This window comes from Rousettus aegyptiacus, unplaced genomic scaffold (assembly GCF_014176215.1).
Source record: "Rousettus aegyptiacus isolate mRouAeg1 unplaced genomic scaffold, mRouAeg1.p scaffold_m13_p_9, whole genome shotgun sequence".
Taxonomy (NCBI): Eukaryota; Metazoa; Chordata; class Mammalia; order Chiroptera; family Pteropodidae; genus Rousettus; species Rousettus aegyptiacus.
In genome coordinates, this window is record NW_023416312.1 from 86,413,950 (window position 1) to 86,423,100 (window position 9,151).

Below are 9,151 nucleotides of genomic sequence, written 5' to 3' on the forward strand. Positions count from 1 at the left end.
AGCATTCAATGGTAACTGAAGGAGATTCCGATGGTCAGTCAACAAACCTGGAGCCAACCAGGCCGCTGTTTACCCATTTTCACACGGAAATTATCAGGATTTTTTTCCCTCTCTAAAAGCAACATATGAAGAAGGCCGATTCCGAAATCAAACCAAACAAATGACATTAAACATACAGTCATGTTATTAAACGAAACAAAAATACTGTGCTCCAAGGCAGCAACGCGGCCAGCAGCTGTCATAATGCACTCACGCTCCTCAAGGCCTTACTTTCTCTTTTCGGGTCGAGGATGAGAGAAATCTTGTCACTGCTAAGAAATCTCAGGAAAATGGCCAAGACCAAGATTTAAACAAATATCCGGCAACAATGTCCACCCAACAACATTATACAATAAACGGCAAAATCAGCTCCCTGGCGGCCCACCGCCACTGTGCTGTCCTGGACCCACAACCGACTCAGCCAAAAGCACTAGCCATTTCTTCATTTTAAGCAGCAAACGCCCCCCCCACTCCCTCCCCCCCCCCAAAAAAAAACACTTAAGACCACGCATGGGGGCGTTCAAGACCCACACTTAAAAACGCCAAAATGATCCGGAAGACCCATCATGTCGTTACATAAAGCAGAACACTGTGCCAACGCGGCTAACGGACATTCCCTGTCATCAGTCCAGGAGCACATGAGACATACCTGTCAAAGAACATCAGGACACACCATCTACCCGAGTCTCTCAGAATCACACTACAGAAAGCCAATTACAAAATAAAGTCGAGTAAACTTACATTTTGAGACCGCGGTACAGGGAGCCGCCATGTTCCCTCGGCACTAGCAGTAACCGTCCACGGAAGCCGCAAGTGTACAAGCCAGATTTTAATGAACTAGGTCGCGCGCGTAGCAGGGCTTTTTTGACATCCTTCTATGGCACCGCCTTCGCACATCGTCATTGGAGGGCCTGCAATGATTGACAGGGAGACCGTCCACTCTCTCCAGGTCTATGAGTGGAAACTCTGCCCATAGCTCAAGGCTCAACCAAAACAACTCACCTTCGCTTATATTGCTACCACTTTTACATCTATGCCCATTCTTCAGTGTGCACCTCTACTACTCAGGCCTTTACACATATCATAGTCTCTATTTCCTGTCATTTCCGATTCTGGAAATCTTGCTGACCACGTTTACCCAGGCCTAGTTCAATTGTACCCTCCTCCACAGAGCTTTCCATGCTTTACTTCTCCCATGCCTACAGGTAAATAAATGTTAGTTCTTCTTTGCTCTTAGATGGGTACATGGGGAGAGATCACGGGAACCAGGGGACTCATGTGAGGTCTGGAATCGGACAGTGCCGGCCTGGGCACAGCGTGAAGGACCCAAAGTTTGTACTTGGAATTTCGGCGAGTCAGTTCAGGTGACAAAAGAAAGATAAGGAAAACCAAAGACAAGGTCGCTCATAGCGGCCTCCCAGAATTGGCCTCAGCGATTAATTCAAACAGCCCCCAACCTCCCTTTTCAGGATTTCCATATCCTATCCTGTCTTCCCTTTGTCTGTAGAAATCCCTCAACCCTTCCCACTTTCAAGACTTAGGCGCAAGCAGCTTCACTTCTTCTCTGGCTCCTTCCCTCATTTTATGCCCCACCGCCATCCGCAGAGTAACGATTTCTTCTGTTGCTATAGGATGAAAGGTAACCGCCTTCAGATCTTGTCTGGAAAGGACACCATGTTTCATGATTAAGTTGAGACTGGAAGCCTACTCCTTTTCAGGAGGCCATCCGCTAAGGGAATTTTACAGCCACTCAAACAGGGATATGCAGCTCACCTAGGAATGACTGCCTTCGATGTTGAACTCGACTGCTCCCAACTGCGGTAGGTGAACCACATCATCACTGGGTCATGCATGTTATGTAATTATTCATGATGTCACCCTACCCACCCCTGGAATATCGTCAACATCCAACGGTAGCTGAGAGAGATGGTCTCATAGTTCTCCAAGAGGAAATATGAAGAAACAGCAACATGAAATTGGTTAAATTCAGTTCCAAACTATGGTTTAGGAAGCTAAAACACCAGAGGCATACGGCCAGATTACTGCACAGTGCTAAGAACACAGCAATTGGCCCACATGGGTGACGATCTAATAGAGCCTGGCTGCTTCTTTGCAAGCTCGGAGAAAGATAGGTGAGTTCCTCCAGAGTTGGGGTCTTGGGGTAAGACTTTGACAAAGATCCAGATGGCAGGAGAGTTGTTGCAGGCTCTGTCCAGAAATCAGTGAAGGGATGGATCTGGGAACTTAATCCATGGGGAGGGAAGAGAAGGAAGACAAAAGAGGTAGATGTGAATCCTGTCCCAGGATCTCTCAGCTCTTTCCCAATGTGTTACCAAGCTTCTCCCTCTGGCTGGCCTCAGCAGATGGACACACGCTGGGTCCTCTTAGTATCTGGCATATGACGACGAATGCCACACAGGTTCTATCTCTCAGATAACCTATGTCCCCTCGATCTATGGTCACAGTTCACTCTTGTCCCATCTATACCTCAAATTGTGTCCATAGCCTGTCTGTGGAAAATAATCACTTACTTCTTATCTACTATGCACTATGGATAGTGGTTAAGTATATGGGCTGGAGGTCTGCTGTTTGAATTCATATCACAGTTATTCCCTACCTTGTTGTTTTTTGTGACCTTCATTGTGGGGTGTGTGTGTGTGTGTGTGTCTCAGTTTAGTCATCGGTAAAATTAGGATACCAATGAGAATTACATCATTGGACTGCCATAACATTCGGCAAGTTAAAGCAGAGCATTTAGACTAGTGCCTGGCACGTACTAAGCTTTCATATGAAGTCAACTGTGTTTGTTATTTTTTCATTGTCATGCATGTCTCTGGTCATATCACCTCCTTCCTGGAGACTTTCCCATGTCATCCCAACTGACACCAATCTGCTTTCTCTAATTCCTTTTCTACTTACCATTCGTATCACATAATCCGCATCTTACAACACATTGTCCAGTTAACCAATTTTTTGTTCCGCAGTGCTGTTACTTTCGTCTATGCTAATGGCTCTATGCTAATGAATACATCAAGTCCTGTACAACTTCTTCATGTATACGTCTCATCTCTCCTAAGCTTACCACCAGTTTACAATTTCTCGGCTAATAGCTTATTCTTTTCTGATGTAATGTAGCTCAGTATATAGCACAATATATAGGAAGGTTCAAAACGCACATAAGGAGATACTGAAATAGTCCCTTTCATTGGGAGAGCTCCAGAAATCCTTCCCCTTGAGGATTTCATAAACTCTCTCGTCCACTCACTGGTTTTACCAGAAGGTGCCATGTGGGTGGTGTTCTGATAGAGGAATTGACGAAGTGCTCTTGAAGATTTGTTTGACTACCTTAGGCTAGTCTGACAAGAAAGTGCGGCAGGCAGGCTGAAGTGTTGACGTGGTGCAGGAGAGAGAGGAGGCAGTGTTAAGGATTGAGGGGAAAGGGCAGAGGAGCAGGAGTGTGAAACACATGGCCTTCTCAGGGAAGAATGCATATTATGGTCGGATTGGAAAAGAGCACTAATGATGTAAGTGGCAAAAGATGGGGGTGGGTGGGGAACAGCCTAGTGCAAAGAAACCTGAGTTGGATGCTCCAGACTCCTTAGAGAGTTCGAGGCCTTGAATAAAAAGATCTAATTTGCCTTTCAAATCTATCGTTTGGCTGTCACTGTGCAGAACAGATCAAAACAGGGAGTTGGGAGAGAAAGGGAGGCCATTTAGTTGTAAGCAGGTTGTTAGTCCAAGTGGATGGCAATGAATGCTGAAGCTCCTAAAAGTGCAGTGAAGATTAAATGAAAAACATGGGTAAACATGGACTGCGGTGTGTGTGCAGTGGCCAGTATGTGAAAAAAGGGACGTCAAAGAGTCAGGAGCTACCACAAGTTTGATGACACTGCTGCCTGGAAGGATGGTGGTCCCATCAAGTGAGAAAAGAGACACAGGGCAGAACACTTTCAGGAAGGAAAGGTAAGGTAAAGAGAAGGAAAGGTAAAGAGATCATGTTGCAACAATGTTGCGGTGTTGGCGATATTCAAAATGAAGATGAACAGTAAGTAGAATGGAAAGACGGTCTGGAATTTAGGAAAGAAAGACCTGGGAGGCTGGGAGGCCTTTCTTGCAGGAGGTTCAACATGGGCGTCCCTGCAGTGGATGAGATCTCCTGAGGACAGAGAATGGGCTGAGAAGAGAGCCAGCCCAGAACCCCAAGAAATGCCTAGATTTTAAGGCTGTTGCTTACCCACCGATAGCAAGAAGCGAGACATAAAGGCAGAGTCAGGGGGTGCAGAAGCTAAGATACAGTGGGTCATGGCTTGCTTCTTTGTGTTTTTAAAACCCTTAAGGCAGCATTCACTCAGATCCGCCCCCATATTTTTACAGTTCATTAATTTTCACTCACTTAAATTTTTTTCTTCTGCCTGAGGACTCTTGGTATTTACTTTAAGTACTATTATGCTGGTGACAAATTCTCTCAGGGTTTTCTCTTTTTTTTCATATAAAAATATATTTATTTCAAATTCATTCTTGAAGTATGTTTTGGCAGGGCGCAGGATTTTTTCATTGGGAATTATTTTCTTTTATCATATAGAAGATAATGTTTCATTTTCTTTTGTTTTCCTTATTTTTTACTATTGAGAAGTCAGCTGTCAGGCTTATTGCTACTATGAAGGTAACTTGCTTTTATTCCACTGAAGGCTTTAGAATGTTTCTTTTTGTCTTTGGTTTTCAATAGTTGCCCTAAGATGTGCTTAGATGTAGATTGTTTTCATCTTTCTATGCTAGGTGTTTGTTCTCAGGTAATGTCTGTTCTAATACTGCTTTTGCTTCATTCTATCTCTTCTCCTCTTCTCAAACTCCAATTAAATATTGTCTAGTCCTTCTCAAACTATTTTCATACTATATCCTCCGTGTGTCTTACTTTATCTGTATTTTTCGTCTGTTTACCTTTCTGTGCTTCATGCTGGATATTTTCTTATGCCATATCTTTCAGTCCACTATTTACCTCTGTAAACCAAAATTAATTTTAGACTGTAATAAAGAACAAAAGGCATTTATTTGAGCAACACAGACATAGATTCGGGTAGCATGCTAAACTGTGTTCCACGAGACAAAAAGGATGCCGTCTTTCATAGTTCTTGCCCAGGTTTTCAGTTAGGTCCATTGTAAGTAAATGAGGTACCCAAGTCACACAGTTCTGATCGGACAGGAAAGACAGCAACCAGAGTTTCCCTGCAGTGGTTGACTCAGGCAGTGTAAACAAACGGGACATAGTGCAGGAAGCCGAGAGTTCAGTCTGAGGTTCTTTCCAGTGTACAGAGTATGCGAGAAGCCCCTGTCAGCAAATGCCTGCTAGGCTCTTATTCTTTATAAAATTTGGGCCTTTGGTTGACCATGAACAGTCCACCTCAGCAGATAAATTCCTTCTTGCTGTGCACATCAAATGACTCTTTCTTCTCAGGGTCCTCGCCTCTTAAGCTGTGTCTAGCCTGTGCTTAAACGCACCCACTGAAGAAGGAGGGAGTCCCTGTCATGGACTCCTTTGCCATGATCTGCCAGCATGGAAGGCTAAGGCAGAGAGGGTGGCTGAGGTGTGCTCCATGTGGAGCCCAGTGGGGAGGAAAGGAATCTTATCCTGGATATCTGGGGTTGGTTCTCAAGGCTCTGGGCAAAGGGATGGTGATGAGGCCATGAGGTAGGCAGGCTGAAGTCTGATGAGGGCAATTCGGGTACGGGCAGGTGCTAGTGAAAGAAAGTCTCATGGTGCAAACATGTGGATATGGCAGATGGAGTTGAAAAGTCCCAACCTAGACCACTGTCATTATCTGACCTGTCACAGCTCCCTGAAAAAGACTCATTCTCAGCTCCCTGATTGGGAGCTAGCTGTGGGAAAGCCCTATTCCCGGGGCACTTACTGAGGTTGCCAGCATCTTGTATTTTAGTCAGGGGGAAAAGACAATAAAAATAAACTAATAAATGATAATATATTTGTGAGTATCTGTTGAAGCAAGTCATCCCTCATTATCCTTATGTCTCAAACATTTACACACAGTTCGGTTGTTTATTCTCCCACATAACGTTAAAATCAGCTTGTCTAAGCAAAACAAAATCCTCTTGGTGCTTCTTCGGTAGAATAATGGTGGTGGGGGGAGAATAGTGCACATAATTGAATTAAACACAATATTGGCTCATGACATGCCCCCAACGCTAGTCAGGTGTTGGAAGTGCATTTGACTTAGGGAAATTTAACATCTTTATGATGTTGAGTCATCTTATCCTACATCTGGGGATATTGTACCATTTGTGAGTATTCTTTGGTATCCCTGTTTAGCATTTAAAACATTTAATGTGGCTTTTTCTATATATATATATATATATATATATATATATATATATATATATATATATATATAAACACATTCCTAGGCACTATTTCCTTTGAATTGCTTTTCTGAATAGGGTATATTTTCTGTATGTGTGAAAAGTGGTGATGAATTTATATTGATTTTGTACTCAGCAGTACAAATGAATTCCGACATAATGAGTGAGGGCTAATTTCCCCTCCTCCTTTCCAATTTGTGAAACTCTTGGCTATTCCATTCCTTTATTCTCACGTAGAACATGTGTAAAGTCGCGTTTGGAAATGCATCCCACTTCTCTTATTTTTGTCTTTGGGTTTCTACAGTGATGATCCTCTTTTGGCTTCCTAACGTAGCAAATTAAGAGATTTCTTACCATTTAACCTTCTTTACAGTAATTGGTCGTGGTGCATTATTCCTTGAATATCCTGCTCTGGATTATGTTGGATGACATTTGGGGCTTTTCCATTGTGGTGCAACGTCACATCTACAACCAGCCGTGCAATACTTCTCTGGCTGAGAGATTCATCCGCAAGCAGGAAAAATGTTCACAGGACCTCACTCAAGTCGCGTCCAGGGCCAAAGTTCAGCAAAGGGTATGCTGCGGCCGGGGGAGGGGCGGGACTGAGGGCTGGAAGGGCAGGATTCCGGCTCCTTCCCCTGGCCTCCCTCACTCCCTCTTCTCGGGCCCTAGCTCCGTGCCCCGCTCCTCTGGCTCTCCCCAAATCGCAGAAAGGGGACCCTACGGAAAGCCTCGGCCCCGCCCCCCCATTCTGACCCCGCCTCCTCGAGCGGTAGGTAGCCCCGCCCGCTTCCTCTGACGCCTCCGCCCCCACCCCAACCCCCCTCCTCCCAGGCCTGCGCACTAGCGAACGCCCGGCCTTGTGGGCGGAGCCCGCGCACGCGCCGTGTCCCGCGCCGTGGTCCCGCCCACCCTGGCCCTGGGCCCGCCTCTGTGCGCACGCACTTCCCGCCCCGCCCCGCCCCTCCCCGCCCCGCCTGGCCCCGCGAGCTCGGCGCGCGATGGACGGCAGAGTGCAGCTGATCAAGGCCCTCCTGGCCCTGCCCCTGCGGCCCCAGACTCGTCGGTGGAGGAACCCGATTCCCTTCCCCGAGACGTTTGACGGCGATACCGACCGGCTCCCGGAGTTCATCGTGCAGACGGGCGCCTACATGTTAGTGGACGAGACCCTGTTCTCCAGCGATGCCCTGAAGGTGACGTTCCTCATCACCCGCCTCACGGGGCCGGCGCTGCAGTGGGTGATCCCCTACATCAGGAAGGCGAGCCCCCTGCTCAATGATTACCGGGGCTTCCTGGCCGAGATGAAGCGGGTCTTTGGATGGGTGGAGGACGAGGACTTCTAGGCCGGGAGACCCTCGGGCCTGGGGGCGGGTGCTCGGGGGAGGGTTCGCGCGCCAGTCGCCACCGCCCAGATCGCCACAGGCGTCCTCGCGCCGCGCCTCCCCCTCCCTTACGTTCCAGTCGCCTTGATCTCCCCCGCGCTCCTGTCCCCTCCCGCGCGTGCTTGCCTTTGTTCCAGGAATAGCGCTCCAGGTTCCCGCTGTTGCCGCTGGGCCTCGCTCTGGAGCGCGCCGCCGCCGCCGCCGCCGTCTCCGGCCAGCGCGGCCCCTCTCGTGCACACTTGGACTCTGTCCTGGACTCCAGCTGCGAGCTGGGCTCCCGTTACGCTCTGGACAGACCCCCACAGCCCAGCCGCCGCCATCCTACCAGGCAGGCCCGCATCGATGTGCGCTGCGGTTGCCATCACTATCCGCCGCATCCCACCGACAGACTGCAGCCTCCAGCGACCTGGTCTCACCCGGGAGGTATCTGAGCAGGCCACAGCCCCTGGACAGTGATTCCAGCAGCTCACCACCACCACCACCCGCGCCCCCACCACCACCCCCACCCGCGAGGGGCCGGCCAGCCTCTCACCTTCAGCGGGACCCGTTCCTCCCTACTCCCAGAGACACCTTCTACTCCAGCCAGATGGCTGCCAGGTCCCGGGGGTGCCCGGCAGCCAAATCGTGTCACTCACTTTCTCCCGTGGACCTGTTAGTTTCGCCCAGCATCCAGTTCTCTTCTGAATTTGCCGCCGTCTCTCCGATGTGTGCCTTTCGTCCAACACCGTGACCCCCGCACTCTGCCCAGCTCTTCTACACTACCTGGACAAAAGTCTTTCCCTTCTTTTCAATAAATGTCAGATGCTGTTAAAAAAGAAGTGAGTCTCAATGAATATGGCGCCTCTCCCTCCCTGGTCCAGTGGTGGGGTCGTTGTCTTGTTCATTCTGTGGCCGATGTTGAGTCTTGCGGCATACAACAGCCAAGGTAGTCCTGTGGTGGTCCTGGGGATGGAGACCCCGCTGGTGATCATTCAGTCCCAGAGGCTGACTTCCAAACCAGTCGGTTCCATGCCCCTTGGGAAATGGACCTTGATCTGATTTTGGCCAAGGCGATGTAAGGAGAAGTCAGCTAGGAGGCTTCTCTGAGGCGGTTTCCTCGTTTCCAAAAAGCTGCTGGAAAGCACAACACCGAATTGTTACAGACCATGAATTCCACACGTGTGTTGGTCGACACCTGTGAAAGTTTTATTTTATTTAACCCTTTATCCTGGGGACCAGCAGAATGACAGAGGTGCTTACATTTATAGAGCCATGGACCGTGTAAGTAGTGGGGAAAGGAATGCCGCCCAATCGCCGTTAGTTTGGGTATAAACCCCGTTGATGACCTGCGGGACCGTAAAATTATAACTTTCTCCAAC

General features: G+C 48.3%; 1 long non-coding RNA gene across 2 annotated transcripts; it reads left to right on the forward strand.

Annotated features, from left to right (window-relative positions):
* Nucleotides 1–3,412: 3,412 nt before the first annotated feature.
* LOC118607803 lies at nucleotides 3,413–7,225 on the forward strand. Of its 2 annotated transcripts, none has more exons than XR_004952843.1 (3): nucleotides 3,413–3,563; nucleotides 6,785–6,985; nucleotides 7,084–7,225. It is a non-coding gene; the product is annotated as an uncharacterized LOC118607803 (long non-coding RNA). The 2 variants fall into 2 exon arrangements; XR_004952844.1 differs by lacking the exon at nucleotides 3,413–3,563 and adding an exon at nucleotides 3,609–4,002.
* The last annotated feature ends 1,926 nt before the right edge of the window (nucleotides 7,226–9,151 follow it).